The sequence below is a fragment of the Ochotona princeps genome, chromosome 14 (assembly GCF_030435755.1).
Source record: "Ochotona princeps isolate mOchPri1 chromosome 14, mOchPri1.hap1, whole genome shotgun sequence".
NCBI classification, from domain to species: Eukaryota; Metazoa; Chordata; class Mammalia; order Lagomorpha; family Ochotonidae; genus Ochotona; species Ochotona princeps.
The window spans coordinates 60,623,898-60,642,181 of NC_080845.1; the positions used below are offsets into that span (position 1 = coordinate 60,623,898).

The following is an 18,284-nucleotide window of genomic DNA, read 5'->3' on the forward strand; positions in this document are numbered from 1 at the left end:
AAAGTTCTGGAAAGTTCATAAAGTTCATTGTCGCTGTCCCGCAGCGATGGACTTGGTGCGCAGAGCCGATAATAACACACGTGGACCCTGACTGATGGTCAAAAGCCGTAGTTTATTAGTAGCATCAGACTTTATACTCTGAGGTTCATACAGGATTAGGGAGGAAGTATTGAGCTCATCAACAAAACCATCAATGCTTTTGTTTGGAACTCTTTTGTCTTGTATATTCTACCAGGTGTTCTCATATACATACTGTCCACTCAATTGTTCTTATGCAAATGATATCCAATAAGGTATACAAAAGGTAGCCATTTGGTTATTCTCCTCCAAATATTATCCAACCAACTGTAATCCTGTGCTCACTGACCTTTTAGGGTCACAATGTCCTCCTACAGTTCATCATCCCAGCAGTACCTCTGGTTGATCATGTACAATAGGCTGGGCACATTGACTCGGGTTTCTGTGACCGACATCTTCCAGCCAGAACAAAGTGAAATTTTGAATGTCCATAGTACAGTGTCATGACAAGTGACTTATGACAGTGGATTCCGGGTGTAAAGAGGATGATCAGGTGTGTAACTTCCAAATGTGTCAATCCTTTCCCTGCTAGTGTGGATACAAAGTCGTAAACTTTTCAGCATCAATGTCCACCTAACCTAGAAGCTCCACACGCTTATTCCCCGCCCCGTTCTGCTGCTCTTCGGCTGAGAACTGCTGATTGCGGTGCTTTTTTCAGGGACTGTACCCACCACTGCTCAATATGCTGGTGTGCAAATGTATGTTATTCCAAATTTACAATTTTAAATCCCCTCCAAAATCATCACCCTATTCCCTGATATGTTTTATTCAGTCTTATGTTTGGAAATTATAAAAATCAAAGTATTCACTCATTTCATTTACAATGATTGCACCAGATTAGAAGTCAGATGTCTGTTCCTGTCTCACAGACTGAACTGCTGATAATACTGTGGTACTCTATAGGAAGAACAAGCCGCTTTGCTTTGCTGTCACACCCACACCACAATCCATACCAAAAATGTCTGTGACTTCAAAAGCTGTGAGGGTGTCTCTTCGAAAAGCAGGCAGAGCAGTCGGTTCTGTGGGGAGGCCCGGCTGGGCACCCTTCAGTTCTGTGCTCACACCATCAGCCTGCAGGCAGCATCAATGAAGCATAGGCGTCAGCCATCAATGGCAAGGTTCAGGGCTAGAGCACAGCCAAGGTGCATTCATTGAGAACTCTATCCCACCAGCAGGCCATTTCACCTGTACTTCTGCCCCCGAGTTCTAAACTCAGGCCCCCAAAACCCCCTCCCTTTGTTGCATTAAATTGTTCAAGTGGTTGGTCTAAGTCAGGGAAAGAGACTTAGCAGTTTACTGTGGAGAGTCCTATACCGTCAGGTGCTGGTCTAACCAAGTAGAGCTTCCACGTCCTCCCGCACAGGCCACCTTCCAGGAGCCTCGAGGTGTTCAGCTCTCCAGATGCCTTTTGGACGTTTGTGGAAACCTGCTAAAAGGCTTGGTTAATTGATCATTGGCAGGTCATGGTGAATTCAGCTTTCAGACTCTTTTCTCCTCTGGGAAGTTGGAGATGGTGGGATGGGAAATGTGGATCCACTACCTGTGTCTTTCTGATGCCTGGCCCCAGTGCTGAAACTACCTAGGGGTCACTAGCCATCATTAGCATAGAAAAGCACCATTACTTCCTAGATTCCCAACAATTTTAGGGGTTCTTAAGTAGAAAATTGGTACAAAGACCAAGATATATCTCAAGTGTCACAGTGAAATCCATCACATAAACAGTATAAAGGAGAAAAAAATTGAAAGATGCAGAAATGTCTTTTTACAAAATTCACTCATTTAGAATGCAAACTCATCGTACATTGCTCAGTTACTCACTAGTAATATCAGTCTTAGGGATTAGGGATAGGAGGAAAGTTTGGCAACTCGATACAAATGTAACAAAAAAGAAGGTTGTGATGCTGAATGCTGCAGCACAGAGCCCTAAGTTGCCATCTGGAACAACGACATCCCCTTATAGGGCGCCTGGTTGAAGTCCCAGCTGCTCCATGCTTCTGAACCAGGTCTTTTCTAGTGGACCCGGGAGGGCAGGCCATCGTGACCCAGATGCTTTGGTTCCTGCCAGCCTCGTTGACCACTCAGGAGGCGTCCCAGGATCAGGGCTTCAGCCCAGCTGTGTGAGAATTTGGGAACTGAAGAGCCTGTCTCTCCTCTGCCTTGCAAATACATACGTGTTTTAAAAACATGGTTAACATAGTTATGCTAGGGAAACATTAGAAGAACTCCCTGTTTTTTATTTTGTTCTGTTAGTTGCAGGCATACTGAATGAAATGCTAGCCACCGCAATAAAGGAATATATTCAAGGCATGGGAGCAGGGTACTTGGGGGGCACAGTCACATGGATTCCAAGTCTGAGAGCCTGGTTCCCACTAATGCCCACTTGGGAGGCAGCAGGTGATGGCGCATGGCCCTGCAACCCATGTGGGAGAGCTTGATTTAGTTCTGGGCTCCTGCCTTCAGCTTGGCCCAGCCCCTGTTGCAGCCATTTGAGGAATAAATCAGCAGATGGAAAAATCTTGCTGTTTTCCTCTTTCTTTCTTCCAAATAAATAAGTGAATCTTTCTAAATGTTTTATTTATTTATTATTATTATTATCATTTTATGATACAGTTAAAGAGGTTTCTGGGATTTCCCTTTCCCCCTCTCCACTCTCCCCACACACATTTAGTTCCTCTATATCATTACTATCGCATCATTTTATGGTACAGCTCCATAGGTTCCTGGTATTTTCCTTATCCCCGCCCCAATTTCCACCCCGCCCCCACCTAGTTCCTCTATATCATTACTAAAATACAGTTCTTCATACACAGTCATATGTCCATCATTACGGGCATGGACAATGGCAGAGAGTCCAGCATCCTATTGTCAAGATATAGTGAGCAGTTTCGTTGTAAGTCTATCTTTGGAAGTAGAAATGCATCCTACATTGTATCGTCACATCTGAATATGTTAGTCTCCATTTCACAGCTACTGTACATCCCCTCAAATGAAAAGTTATAATACAAAATCAACAATAGAAAGAAAAATAGAAATTTACAACACCATGAAGTTAAATAACATGTAACTAGATATCACAGTCTCCATTACACAGCTACTATACATCAGCGAGAAAAAAGAAATTAACAACACTATGAAGTTAAAGAACATGCTACTAAATGACTAATGTGTAGCTGAAGAAATGAAAATCAAGAACCTTCTTGAAGAAAATGATGCTACTGTATGATCTGTGAGTCACTGAAGAATTTAATCAGAGGAAAGTGTTTTAATAGATGAAATTAACAGAAAATGTCAAAACCCATGAGAAACAGTTTCCGCTGATTTTTGTTGGTGAAATGTGTCTCCTCTAGACAATAAATAGATGGGTTTTGTTTTTTAATCCAGTCTACTAATCTATGATGTTTGATTGAGCTTAAGCCATTTACATTCAGAGTTTAATATGTATGGGTGGTACTTTGGTCCTGTCATTTTAGGAATGGGTTGTTCATTGATTTAGTCTTCTGTTGTCATTTTACTGGGATGTTTTTCCCATTTGCCTTTGGTTTTGTTTGGTGCTATTCCTCTTCTCTGTCAAGAGAACATCTTGAAGTATTATTTGTAGGGCAGGTTTGGAAGAGGCAACTTCTTTTAACTTTTCTTTACTGTGAAAGGATTTTGTTTCATTTTCAAGGACAAAGGAAAGCTTTGCTGGATTTGTTATCCTAGGCCGACAATTTTTTTCTTTTAGAATCTGGAATATGTCACTCCATTCTCTTCTGGCCTGTAGAGTTTCCTGTGAGAGATTTCCTAAAAGTTTAATTGGCATTTATTTATATGTCAATTGATTTTTTTTCACGTGCACATTTAAGGATCTTTTCCTGATGTTCGATTGAAGAGAGCTTGATGATCATGTGTCTTGGTGAAGATCGCTTTTGATCAGGCTTGTTGGAAGTTCTGTGCCCCTCCTGGATGTTGTTTCCCAATTCTTTCTCTAGATTAGGGAAATTTTTCTTTATTATTTCATTAAATATATTTGTAAAACTAGTTTCTCTTTCTGCACCTTCTGGGACTCCCATAACTCTTATATTAGGCCTCTTAATAGTGTCTTTCAATTCTTGAATACTTTTTATGGCCTGATCCAGCTCTGCTTCCAGCTTTTTGCTTGCTTCCGCCTCTCCCCCCACCCCATGACAGGAAATACCTTCCAATTCTGAGATTCTTCTGCTTACTTCATTCTGTTTTGGAGACTCTCCACTGTACTTTTAATTTGCTCTACTGTGTTCTTAACTTCTGATATATCAGCCTTGATTTGCTTTATTGTTGTTATTGCTTTTGTAAAATATTCCTTAAATACTTTGAACTCTTGTATGTGCTTTTCATTGTTGATTAGAAGCTTTAAAATGAGTTTTCTGAATTCTGTGTCCCCCATTTTCTCGATGTCTTCCTCAGTTAACTCTGAGGTTGGCATAGGGTTTTGCTCCTTTGCAGGGGAGTTTTCGGCAATATTCATTGTGCCTTTGTCTCTTCTTTTGCTCTTGGTCATTGTACTTCTGGTTAGCAGATTCTTCTCCTTGGTGCAGATTTCTAAGCTGTGTCACCCACACGTCTACAATGCAATTTTACTTATTGCCGTTGGTACACAACTCTTTGCTTGCAGCCAATTGTGCCACTCCCTCAAGTGAGTTCCTGGTCAGGGTTCTTATGTTAGATTTCCACCATGGTCTCCGTAGCCCCAACTTCTGCCTCACCACTCTCCACCTCCTGTGATATCCTGCTGAGGCTGCACTGTTGTCTATACAACTTTATTCCCTCTTCCGGTTGGAGCAGGTCCCAGGATTAGGGAGACACCATGTGTCCTATATAGTTAGGTTGTTGGTGGTGCTGATCTTGCCGGAACTTGTTGGACCTACTTTGACCATATGATGCCACAGTTGGTATTATTTTCCTGCAGGACCAGTGTAATCCACGGAACTCAGTGAGTTCTTGTGAGCTCAGCACATGCGCAGTTCACTGTTGTTCCCTGCAGTCCTAAAGCTTTTGCTGCAGTGTACAAAATGGTGCCTGACATACCACTACTAGAGTTCTTGATCTGCTGGCCGTCAGGTCTGAGGGCTACCCAGACCTGTCTTGGGTGGTACTGTAGAATGCCTTGTTCACTCAGTCAGAAATTAGTTCACCCCCAGCTCAGCATATGCTCAGTCCTTTCTCTTGCCTTTGCCTCCTTACGCAAAATGGTTCCCAGTTTGGCTCTAGGGGGCTGACTGGGCTGTGAAATCCACCCTGTTCTTGCACCGTCCATCTGGGATCTGCTGCTCTGTCTCTGCTCCTTATCAAATCAAACAGCCCAGCAGGACAGACAGTTCTTTGTCTGGGCTCACCTCCCAAGCTCCCAGTGAAAGTCCGTTCCCACCTGGTTGCTGGTGGAGTTCCGGCTGCTGGTGGAGTTCAGATCGCCGTTAGCTGAGTGCCGCTGGAGTATCAGTCACTGCAACACCACACCATTGTGTCTGCTGCTTTCCTGTGTCTGTCAGTCTCCGGGTACCCCTCTGCTGTTGTTCTGTCCTCTCCTATTTCCTGGAATGTGTCCTCTCTGCTTCATCCTGATTAAATGTTTCTCTGTCCGTTTAAACATGTTCTTACCCTATTCTGCCATCTTGGTTCTCTAAATAAGTGTATCTTAAAAGAAGACAAGGGTGCCCAGTGTGGTGCCTTCGTGGTAAAGTCCTTATTTGTGCCGGATCCTATATGGACACTGGTTTGTATCCCGGCTGCTCCACTTTCCATTCAGCTCCCTCCGTGTGGCTTGGGACAGCAGTTGAGGAAGGCCCATAGGCTTGGGACCCTGCATGAGCACGGGAGACCTGGAAGAAGCTCCTAGCCTCTGATTGGCTCAGCTTTGGCTGTTGTGGCTACTTGGGGAGTGAATCAGTGGATGGATGGTCTCTTCCCTATTTTCACCGTAAATCTGCTTTTCAAATAAAAATAAATAAATCTTAAAAAAAAGTGGAGAGATATAGAGATGAAAATATAATGTAAAGGTATAGCAAGGAAATGAAAGTGACAACTGTGGCTATCAGCAGGCACAATGCAAAAGGAGAAATAAGCATAGGGGAGAAAATATTTGTGAAAAGAGTGGCTGTATTTGTACAAACACACACACACACACACACACACACAGAGAGAGGTAGACTGTAGTGCAATTTAAGATCAAAGGCAAAAGGAAGTTCTAAAAACTCCTGAAGAGAAATTGCGGATCACTTACAAAGCAATAAGGAGGGCCCTGCGGCATGGCCTAGCGGCTTAAGTCCTCACCTTGAACGCCCTGGGATCCCATATTGGGCGCCGGTTCTAGTTCCGGCAGCTCCACTTCCCATCCAGCTCTCTGCTTGTGGCCTGGGAAAGCAGTCGAGGACGGCCCAATGCATTGGGACACTGCACCCGTGTGGGAGACCTGGAAGAGGTTCCTGGTTCCGGGCTTTGGATCTGCGCTCAATAGCCGTTGGGGCTCACTTGGGGAGTGAATCATTGGACGGAAGATCTTCATCTCTGTCTCTCCTCCTCTCTGTATATCTGACTTTGTAATAAAAATAAATAAATCTTTAAAAAAAAAAAGGCAATAAGGACAGGTTGACAAAAGCTAGCATAAAAGCAGCCCTGGATTCAAGAAGAAAATGAGTCCTTGTCCACAAAATGTTCCAAGAGTGGAAAAACATTTAAGATAATAATGCAAAATATATTGGAAGTAAAGCAGTTCCTTATAACCTCAGCTTCTAATATCTTTTCTTTTTCTTTTAATTTATTTTTATTGCAAAATCACATATACAGAGGAGGAGAGAGACAGAGAGGAAGATATTCTGTCGGATGATTCACTCCCCAAGTGACCACAATGGCGATGCTGTGCTGATCCGAAGCCGGGAGCCAGAAAATTCCTCCAGGTCCCCATATGACATGCTGGGCTGCAGGCTGTGGTTTCCTGTTTTGTGCCACAGTGTCTACTCCACATCCCTGCTTTTTAGAGGTAATACATGTACTTACAGTTGATTAATAATTGCTTTAGAACCATGAGTATCAATTTTGAACTGAAAAGGTATTCGAAGGCCCAACGAGCTGGCCTAAGTGCTAAAGGCCTCCCCTTGAACATGCTGGGATCCCGTATGGGCGCTAGTTCTAATCCCGGCAGCTCCACTCACATTTGGCTTCCTGCTTATGGATTGGGTAAGCAGTTGAAATTGGCCCAAAGCCTTGGGCCCCTGCACCTGCATGGGAGAGACTTGGAAGAGGTTCCTGGATCCTGGTTTGGGATCTGCACAACGCCATCCATTGCAGTCACTTGGTGAGTGAATCATCAGATGGATCTTCCTCTCTGTCTCTCCTCTATATATCTGACTTATCAATTAAAAAAAAAATCAGAAGTAAGGAGAGAGGGGGAGGGAGAGAAGTGAAGGAAGCATCATTATGTTCTTGGAATTCTACCTGCAAGTCACATTGATTCTGTTAAAAAAAGCTTGTTAAAATTATAGTAAAAAAAATTTTTTTTAAAGATTTATTTATTTTATTACAAAGTCAGATATACAGAGAGGAGGAGAGACAGAGAGGAAGATCTTCCATCCAATGATTCACTCCCCAAGTGGCCGCAACGGTTGTTGAACGCCGATCCGAAGCTGGGAACCAGGAACCTCTTCCGGGTCTCCCACATGGGTTCAGGGTCCCAAAGCATTGGGCCGTCCTCGACTGCCTTTCCAGGCCACAAGCAGGGAGCTGGATGGGAAGTGGAGCTGCCGGGAACTAGAACCGGCGCCCATATGGGATCCCGGGATGTTCAAGGTGAGGACTTAAGCCACTAGGCCACGCTGCTGGGCCCTAAAAAATTTTTAAAGAAGAACATTCTCTTTTTTAATAGAAGATGCATATGAAAACCTGGAGTTGACACCTATTCAGCAGAAAAATTTCCAAATTATTTAATTTGGAAGGCAGAGGTACAGGGAGCAGAACAGACAGATCTTACAGCAGCTTGTCTGAAGGACCAGAAGTGGGATTGGAACTCTGGTCCTGTACGGGATGATGGTGCCACAGGCGGAAGCTTAGCCTACTGTGCCATGCACAGTCCTTTCTGTGTCCCTTCTTGTATAAAGGATTACAGGCACTGTTAAAAAGTGTGCAAGAATGAACAGTAAGGATGCACATTCTTTTTTTTTTTTTAAAGATTTATTTTATTTTTATTACAAAGTCAGATACACTGAGAGGAGGAGAGACAGAGAGGAAGTGGAGCTGCCGGGATTAGAACCAACGGCCATATGGGATCAAGGCGAGGACCTTAGCCACTAGGCCACGCCGCCAAGCCCAAGGATGCACATTCTTTATGAAGACAGCAAGATAAAGTTATATTGGCAGTTGTGATCATCTAAAATGTCAGTGATCCCCAAATGGATTTATGCATTCATTACAATCCCATAGAGGTTTTAGAGAAAGTTGAAAAGCATTCTTTGCTCCAACCAGCAGAGCCAGTAACAGGACAGGGAGAGGGTCTGGGGATGAAGCACTGACAGCAGACCAGTGATGGTGGAAGTCTCTGCGAAGTCTCCCTTTATTGCTCCTTCACCTCCCCTTATATACTCTTACCCCCCAAATCCTCATTTAGCAGGATATTGGCTACAGATGAGTCCAATTAGTCTAGGTGTTTTTAGCCACAAGCCCAGTTCCTATTCCTGCCCAGGCCAATGAGCGCTAATCAACGCCTTAGCTCACAACAATTCTTAGCTGATGGGAAAGGAGAAAGATCCATAAATAGCTAAATCTTAAAGTGTGAAAGTCAGTCTCCCAGGATCTGTGGAGCCCGGTCAGACAGATCCTCAGTAAGCAAAACAAAGGCTTCTTTGCTGCAGGGCACACCTCCCAGGTTTAACATACAGTTTATGATTGGCTGTTGTGTAGAAATATGTTAATTAGCATGGCTGTTTAAATCTTCAGTGAGACCATTTTCACTTAAAAAGCTAAAATGAGTTCATTGATAATATTTTAAAATGTTGTTTTACAAAACCTGTTGTTCTTTTTATTTCTCACTGAAACCAGAAAGGCCAATTATATCTCACCCTCATTGAAAAATGTCTGGGGATGCTGACCCAGCTGAGGCAGTACAGGGAAAGTTAGGGCTATACTTTCAGGGATCATTTCTATACTGGTCAACTACAGAAGTTTCTCTGATCATGTAGTACACTGCAAGCCACAATGAGGAGGTACAGTGTTCTCTCTTGAACATGAAAGCTGGCTCTGGTGTCACTTTGTGGTGACTGCCAATGGCAATCAATGATCGTTCTTTTCTTTCTTTTGGAGGAGAATGAGGGAGAGAATACATCCTGAGTGGTTTTCCTTAGAAGATTGTGTAGCAATAGAACCTGTATTTCATTGCAGCAACTAACTCAAAGTTAGTCATCTTTTCTCTGCTTGCTCACATGGGTCTGTGCTCCTTAGGTTTTGGGCTGTTCCTGACTGTTTTTCCAGGCCACAAGTAGGAAGCTGGCTGGAGGTAGAGTAACTGGGATAGAACTGGTTTCCACTTAGGATCCATCCCACCTTGCTGAGTGAAGTAGAGTTTAACTGCTACGCTATGGTGCTGGGTCGCCATGGAAATGAAACAAGTTTTTAAAAATGATTTTTTATTTTTATCAAGGCAAGTTTTAAGATGCTTCTCCCTAGCAAGAGTCAGTTTAGAATCTTTTACTCATCTTAAGGCCATGCCAGTGACCTGTAACATGTGTAACATTATGTTACTTATCCTGCTGTGCTGAGGCAAGGCCTGAGTGATTCCAGCAGGGCATTCCAGACACTCCTGAGGAGATAAGGCCGCTCTGCCTCAGGCCAGCATCCTGCTCTGCCCATACCCAAACTAACCTAGAAGGGGAGAGGGAGAGGGAGAAAGCTCCTCCGTTCCCTGGTTCACTCCACAAGTGGCTACAAGGACCATAGATGAGCAGTGATGAGCCTTCCCAAAGCCAGGAGCCAGGAGTCTCTTTGGGGCCTCCTGTGTGAGGACAGGGCCCTAAGACTTGGGCCATCTTCTGCTGCTTTTCCAGGCTGTAAGCACGCAGCTGGATGGGCAATGAAGCGTCTGGGGCACAAACCTGCATCCATGTGAGATGCTGTGCTTGCAGGTGGAGATTAACCAGTTTAGCCATAATGCCAGTCCTGCTTAAGAGATGTTAACCTGTAAGGTAAGAATTTTTTCATTCTGCGTAAATATGCAGTAACCTTGGAGAACTGAGATGTATTTTCCTTTACAAATGATCTGTAGGTGGTACTTTAAAAAATTTATGGGTTTATGGAAAATAGAATTAAAGGTTAAATTTAGAGCTGACGTTGTGACATGGTATGTTGAGCTGGCAATGCTTGTTTCCCTTAGCACAGTGCTGGTTCAAGTCCTGGCTGCTCTCCCGTGGTCCAGCTCCTTGCTATTGCAATGGGGAAAGCAGCAACATATGGTCCAAGTATTTGGGCCATGACATCTATGTGGGACATCTGGATGGAGTGTCTAGCCTGGCCCAGTCCCACCTTGTGTCCATTTGGGGGATGAACCAGCAGAGTGGTGGAAGATCTCTTTGTCTTTCCGTTTCTGTCACCCTGTCTTCCAAGTAAATTAATCCTAACAAAAAGATAAATTTATTTTGACACGAGTATTTTGAATTTAATGGCTATTGAGGATCTTCAAACATTTCATGGGAAGCATGATGCATGGATTTCAATTTCTTTTCACCAAAACAAAACATCTTTTTAATCTCATTTTCCACATTTGTTTATAAACGTTTGTTTATTTTTATTGGAAAGACAGATGAGATTTACAGAAAGAAGGAGTGACAGAAAGATCTTCCATTCACTGGTTCATTCCCCAAATGGCCTCAGTGGCTGGAGCTGAGCTGATCTGAAGCCAGGAGCCTGGAGCTTCTTCTGGTCTTTCATATGGGTGCAGGGTCCCAAGGTTTTGGGCCATCCTCAATTGCTTTGCTGGGCCACAAGCAGGGAGCTGGAAGGTATGTACAGCACCCAGGACACGAACTGGTGCCCATATGTGATCCTGGTGCTCGCAAGGTAAGGATTTAGCCATTGAGCCAGAAGACCCAGAAGATGCCCTTGTTTGTGGTATCAGTCTGGCCAAGCCCTGGCTGTTGTGGCCATTTGGGGAGTGAATCAGTGAATGGAAGATCTCTCTCTGTGTAACTCTGCCTTTCCAGTAAATATAATAAATCTTTAAAAAGAAACGAAGAATGGCTTTGGTTCAAAATCGTCCTGGCTTTGGCCAAGGCCGTGGGTGAGATTCAGCGCCTAGAGCCACCAGGAGCTTCAGCTCACTGCCCACAGCTTTGGTGTGGAGAGGTGAAACCCGACAGTGAAGCCCCGACAGTGTTACGGGGTGCAGCCAGTGAAATTTGGCTGGTCCCCTATTCTCTGTCCTGAGGGTGGGTCCTAACAGCAATGGAATGTTAATTCAATCCTCAACCACTTCCCCCATGTCCTAATTTAACCAGGATAGTGGATACAGACAAGTCTAATTAGTCTAAGCATTTTCAGCTACAAGCCCAGTTCCTGCCCATCCCAATGAGTACCAATTAACTCCTTAATTCACAACACTTAGGTATTCGCTCCTGCCCGCCTGTGACTCATGAGCCCCTTTTAAAAGGCCCAGGAAGCAGGGCTCTGGGGCGCTCGGACGCTCTGGCTCTCTGGCTCTCTCTTTCTCTCTTTCTTTCTGACAAGGTGCTTCCATTACGCTAGCACTCTTGGTTGACCCAGGACAGGTGATCCCCTGAGCATGGTCCCTGTGTACTGTTCAGATAGAGCAATGGTTATAATAATGTTTCTGGTTTGCGTGCTGTCAGGAGTTCCAGGAGGGGTGAGGTCTAGCAGTACGGGAATGTGGGCAGAGAAGCCAGGGAAAGGTGAATGTCTGCAGCTTTGTAAGTGTGTCCAGGTTCTTTGTAAGTGCGTCCTGGTTGTTTGGATAACTTATATTGTTGGGGAAGCCGGGACGTAAGTCTTCAGCTTAATGGATGGATTTAAGGATAATGACCATTTGTTCCTTTTGGGATTATGATTGATTGGATTGCTGTATGGACTTGTGATTTGCTATTGTGCTCTATTATCACCAAGCTTGGTTAATAAAGACTCCTTAATAGACCTTAGACATGTCTGGTGTGATCTCGCTCGCACCCTGCAACAGGTGCAAATTAATATTGGTGATGATGGTGAAGTGAGTAAAGAAAGTACAGTGAAGTAGCCTGCTTAGGAACTCTGTAGGATCCCATATGAATGCCAGTTCATGTCCCAGTGGCCCTGCTTCGCATCCAGCTCCCTGCTTATGGCCTAGGAAAGCCAGGGTCTTTGGACCCTGTACCCATGTGGGAGAACCGGAAGAGGTTCCTGGTTCCTGGTTTTGGATCAGCGCAGCTCTGGCTGTTGCGGCTGCTTGGGGAGTGAATCATTGGATGGAAGATCTTCCTCTCTGTTATCTGACTTTGCAGTAAAAATATTATTTAAAAAAAAGAAGAAGAAAGCAAGCAAGAAGAGAGCCTGGCGCAATAGTGTAGTAGCTAAAGTCCTTGCTGTGAATGTGCTGGGATCCCTTTTAGGTACTGGTTCTTATCCCGGCGTTCCCTGCTTCCTATCCAGTTCCCTGCCTGTGGCCTGGGAAAGCAGTCGAAGATGGATCAAAGCCTTGGACGCTGCACCCAGATAGGAGACCCGGAAGAGGCTCTTGCCTCCTGGCTTTGGGTCAGCTCAGCTCTGGCTGTTGTGGCTGCTTTGGGGCGTGAATCAGCGGACAGAAGATTTTCCACTCTTTCTTCCTCTATGTATATCTGACTGTCCAATAAAAAAAAATTAAAATCTTAAAAAAAGAAAAAATATAACCCTTAAGAAATGAAACAGAAGAAAAATCATTTCACGCCAAAGCCCTTGGTAAGAGAAGTCTGAGTGGTATGCTAACACCTTAAACAGAAACTTCTGGAAAACGATTTCCGTCTTAGATCAAGGAGAGCCACGGCACAGACTGAAGTTCACAGCTCTGGACCCAAGCGCTGGTTCCGAGCGAGCATTCCCCATCTCTGTGACCCTGGGCGCGTGCCGGCACCTAATGGAGCATGGGCTCTTCCTGCGTGGAAAATGTTGCTTTCCTTATAAAGTTGTTGGAAAGATGAAATGAAATAATGAATACAAGAGCATTACTGAATCCAGCAGCCACTCAAAAAAGAAAAGAAAAAATTTCTGGCTTTCCTGTGCATTTTTACTTTGTATGGTGACGAGACCTGGGAACAAGCCGAGCAGGGGTTTGAGTTCCACACATCACATTGACTCAGAACTACTTCTGGCAATTCCAAGTCTGAAGTTCCTGCTGGGCTGTCAGCATTTCCACAACTTCCTCCGGGGATTCCACCTTCCCTCCAGGTGCGGTCAGCCTGCTGTCGTCCTTTCCTGCTGCCTTTTTTTTTTTTTTAAAGATTTATTTATTGTATTACAAAGTCAGATATACAGACTGGAGGAGAGACAGTGAATCATCCTCCATCCGATGATTCACTCCCCAAGTGAGCCGCAACGGGCCGGTGCGCGCCGATCCGAGAACCAGGAACCTCTTCCGGGTCTCCCAGGTCTCCCACGCGGGTGCAGGGTCCCAATGCATTGGGCCGTCCTCGACTGCTTTCCCAGGCCACAAGCAGGGAGCTGGATGGGAAGTGGAGCTGCCGGGATTAGAACCGGCGCCCATATGGGATCCCAGGGCATTCAAGGCGAGGACTTTAGCCGCTAGGCCACACTGCCGGGCCCTCCCATTGCCTTTTTACTATCTGTGCTCAACCATTGTCATCTTACCATTACCTTCTTCATTTGAGCAACCAGGGATTGGGTTCCCATTGCCTGGCAGAACTGGAAGCCTAACTTACCTGCCTGGGAGAGCGGAGGGGAGAACCACAGGGGTGTGGGTGGCACAATTCCAGAGTTCTTTCCAAAGCACGAATGTCCACCACTTGGACTTGCTCAACTCAGTGCAGCTTCTTTTTGTCTCCCTCCCATGCCCACTGGGGAAGTTGTATCCCTCTGATGAGTATCTTTTTCTTTCTGGTGACTCACCTTACCCTAAGGTTAGCCAGAGGCCCTACCCTAAATCATCTCATTAGCATAAAGTCTGGTGTAGTCCAGAGGGGCTTGTTGAACTGAAAGACATTTCTGTAACTCAAGAAATTCCCTGGACGTTGAGAGTTCTGTGCCAAGAATGGGGATAAAGAACAAATCATGTTGCCCTTGGGTAGCTATGTGGAATTGGTTCCAGAACAAGCCTGTGTAATCCCTTATATATAAAGATACAGTGTTTATTTATAGCATAACCACAATCTACCATTCACATTTTTTAAAGATTTACTTATTTTTATTGATAAGTCAGATTTACAGAGAGAACAAAAAACAAAGAAAAGATCTTCCATTTACTGGTTCACTCCCCAAGTGGCCTGAAGGGCCACAGCCAAGCTGATCCAAAGCCAGGATCCAGGAGTTTCATTGGGATCTCCCACACAGGTGCAGGATCCCAAGGCTTTGGGCCATCCTTGACTGCCTTCCAGGCCACAGGCAGGGAGCAGCTGGACCTGAACCAGTGCCCATTTTGGGATCCTAGTGTTGGCAAGGGAAGGATTAGGTAATTAAGCCATTACACCATGCCCTACTTTAGTTTTTTGTTGTTGTTATTAAATTTCTATTTTGAATTTTTGAATTTTATGGTATAATTTCATAGAGACTGGGATTCCCCTCACCAAACTCCCATTCCCCACTTTAGTTTTTAACGAAAAATATTTTGACATAAATGAACCAGAGGATTGCCCAAAGGGAAGGGATTGGAAAAGAAAACCTTTGTAGGACCTCCAGCTCACCCCTAATTTATTCATTTTTTAAAGATTTATTTTGGGCCCGGCGCCATGGCCTAGCAGCTAAAATCCTTGCCTTGAACGTGCCAGAATCCCATATGGGCGCTGGTTCTAATCCCGCAGCTCCACTTCCCATCCAGCTCCCTGCTTGTGGCCTGGGAAAGCAGTCGAAGACGGCCCAAGACTTTGGGACCCTGCACCCATGTGGGAGACCTGGAAGAGGTTCCTGGCTCCTGACTTTAGATCGGCACAGCACTGGCTGTTGCGGTCACTTAGGGAGTGAATCATCGGACGGAAGATCTTCCTCTCTGTCTTTCCTCCTCTCTGTATATCTGACTTTGTAATAAAAATAAAAATAAATCTTAAAAAAGAAAAAGCGGCTGGAGCTGAGCTTATTCGAAGCCAGGATCCAGGAGCCTCTTCCAGGTATCCCACGCAGGTGCAGGGTCCTCTACTTCATTCCCAGGCAACAAGCAGGGAGGTAGAAGAGAAGTGGAGCAGCCAAGATTTGAACCGGCGCATGGCAGAGAGAAGCAGCGCCAATCAGCTCTGCTCACGGGTTCATAAGCAACGATCATCCAATCAGCTAAAAGAGCACTGGCGCAAAATGCCAACCATTCAATCAACCAAACTTACATCAGGGCATAATACAAATGATCCAATCAAGTGTAGTGGTGCATCCCACTGAGCAAACAGTGGAACCAGGCAAACAGGACCTTCCCATTCTGTTTACAGAAAACAATTTGGGCCAATCAGCTTACTGCATGAGCTGTGAAAAAAAGCAAGGTCTCATCCTGGAATGAGATAAGCACTCATATTCTCATTTCAGATGAGTGAAGATAATCTCCAAGTTTAATGCTGTGCTGTGTTTTAGGGGAAGGGTTTTTTTCTTTCTTTTGTTTTTTTAAGTAATTTAGTTCTTTTTCAAAGTCATTCTGATGATCAGTTGTCAGATTTTATTTTTCTTATTCTTTCTCTTCTTCCTTCTTTCCTTCCTTCCTTTCTCTCTTTGTCTCAGATTTATTTGAAATGTAAAGCAACAGAGAGAGAGGGAGACACGAGGAATGATTTTCCATCCGCTAGTTCACTCTCCAAATGACTACAATGGACAGAGCTGAACTGATCTAAAGCTAGGAGCCAGGAGCTTCTTCCAGGTCTCCTCCCTGGATGCAGGAGCCCAAGGACCTGGGCCATCCTCCACTGCATTCCCAGGCCAGAAGCAGAGAGTTGGAAGGGAAGTGGAGCAGCTGGGACATGACCTGGTGTCCATATGGGGTGTCTGTGCTGCAGGCTGGAGGATTAGCCTGCTGAGCTGCAGCGTGGGCTTCTCTGGATCTTTTCTGTGCCCGTGAGGTGCACCTTTCTGTGTCTCCACCACACTGGGACCAGCACAGGGTCCTTGCTGGAAGCTGAGCAGTGCTGTGTTCGTGGATTGCCAGAGCCGTGATTCTGAATCAGCCTCTTTCCTTTACAGATCCCCCAGCCTTGGCTTTCTGGTACAGCAGCAGCAGCAGCAGCAACTGGACTGAGACCCTCACCATTTTACCTGAAATTGCTGGGTTTCCCAGGATGAGGGCTTTCCGTGCTAACAGTCCCAGGCCTACTAGACCAAATCAGGTGACCCTCATGGAGATGAGAGCCGGGCTCTCCATCCTTTGCCTAGAGATGTTTCATTTCCTACCCCAGGTCACCAGGTGGCCTGCTGTGGAGATAGCGCAGTGAGCGAGGGACCGGAGCCCTGTGCAGACTCGGCTTCCAGCTTTGCTGCCACTGGAAAGGACAGATGGGCGATGCGTTCACAGAGCCTTTCCAGTTAGAGACGAGTGGCTGATGAAAGCCAGTGCTGTGGATGGATGGGTCGGGTGCTCGTCGGTTAGAACTGGGGACCTGGAGCGGGGCCAGTAACGTTTGCGCTGATGCCTGCATCACAGAACACGGGGCACAGCTAGGAGAGGCAGTGTGCGGATTCAGGTTTCCTAGGACTGGTGGGACTGGGCCAGGAGTTTGGATTTGACTTTGGTCAGGACAGGAATGTTCGAAAAGCCAGTTTGCATTTGAATTGCTTCCCGTTTTGTATTCCCTGTATGGGTTTGATTGCACTGCTAAAGGACATACTGTTTCAGGAACATACTTGCTGCCTTTCATGTGCCCACAGTAACTGACAGAAAACACTTAGATGTAAACCAAGTTACAGGACTGGACCTTCTGGTAGAGGTCAAGGTGCTCGTGTCCCACCTGGACTTAATACCCAGCTCTAGCTCATGATTCCAGTATTCTGCCAACGTACACCCTGGGGGCCAGTAATGATGCCCAAGCATCCAGATGCCTGCCACCCACAAAAACACGAGGGTCCCAGACAGAATTCCCCACTCCTGCTTTTTTTTTTCTTTTTTAAGGAAGTGATAAATTTCATTCAGAAAGTGAGGAATACAGACACACATGGACCGTATTTAGGGCAATTGGGCAAGGAAGGGAAAGGGGCAGGCAGGGAGATTGCAACTTTCCATCTTCCGGCTCCGTCTGTAGGAAGCAAGACAGTGAGCCCCTCCTCAGCATGGGCTTTTAAGGGATGTTGGCACCTCAGGCAGAGGATTAGCCTGCTACACCATCTCTCCCAGCCCTAGAGTATCAAGAGGGGGACTCCAAGAGAGGAAAGATCTCCCCGACCTTGGGCATCAGCCTCACTGTGGACATTAAAGGAGTAAGAAGATGGAATACAGAAGACCATCTCTATACAATCTCCCCTCTCTGCCTTTGAAGTTAAAATGAGAATAACTAAATACAAATTAAAAATTGAGGGGGGTGAATGAACTCGTGATCTTTTATCTTCTCATCTTTTGCAGTTCTGATAACAGCCACGAGAGGGCACACTCCTCTCATTCTTTATAAGCAATTAATTCGGCACTTTCTTCTCTCTCTCTTTCTCTCTCTCTCTCTGTTTCTCTCTCTCTCTCTGTTTCTCTCTTCACTCTGTACCTTCCCGTCCCTCTCCTGAGGGTGTGCAAGTACTGCTGTTCTAAATAAACCTGTAGCATCCGGGGCCAATGCTGTTGCATACTGGGATAAGCTACTGCTTGTGACCCCAACATTCCACACCAGAGTTCTGGTTCAAGTCCACTTTTTGCACTTTTCATCTGGTTCCCTGCTAATGTTCCTGGGAAAGCAGAAGACTGTTCAAGTGTTCGAGTCCCTGCCATCTGTGTAGGAGATTCGTATGGAATTTCACGCTCCTGACTTGAGCGGCCATTCAGGGAGTGAATAAGAGGACTGAAAATCTCTCTCTGTCTCTCTGCCTTTTAAATTAAAAAGCGAAGTATTTAAATGAATATTTAAATA

General features: G+C 45.3%; 1 non-coding gene and 1 pseudogene across 1 annotated transcript; both read left to right on the forward strand.

The window, feature by feature from the left end:
• The first annotated feature begins 9,199 nt into the window (after positions 1-9,199).
• LOC131481987 (small nucleolar RNA U3) lies at positions 9,200-9,416 on the forward strand. Its single transcript, XR_009246690.1, has one exon. It is a non-coding gene; the product is annotated as a small nucleolar RNA U3 (small nucleolar RNA).
• Positions 9,417-11,314: 1,898 nt separating this feature from the next.
• Positions 11,315-11,448, forward strand: LOC118759956 (small nucleolar RNA ACA64; annotated as a pseudogene).
• The last annotated feature ends 6,836 nt before the right edge of the window (positions 11,449-18,284 follow it).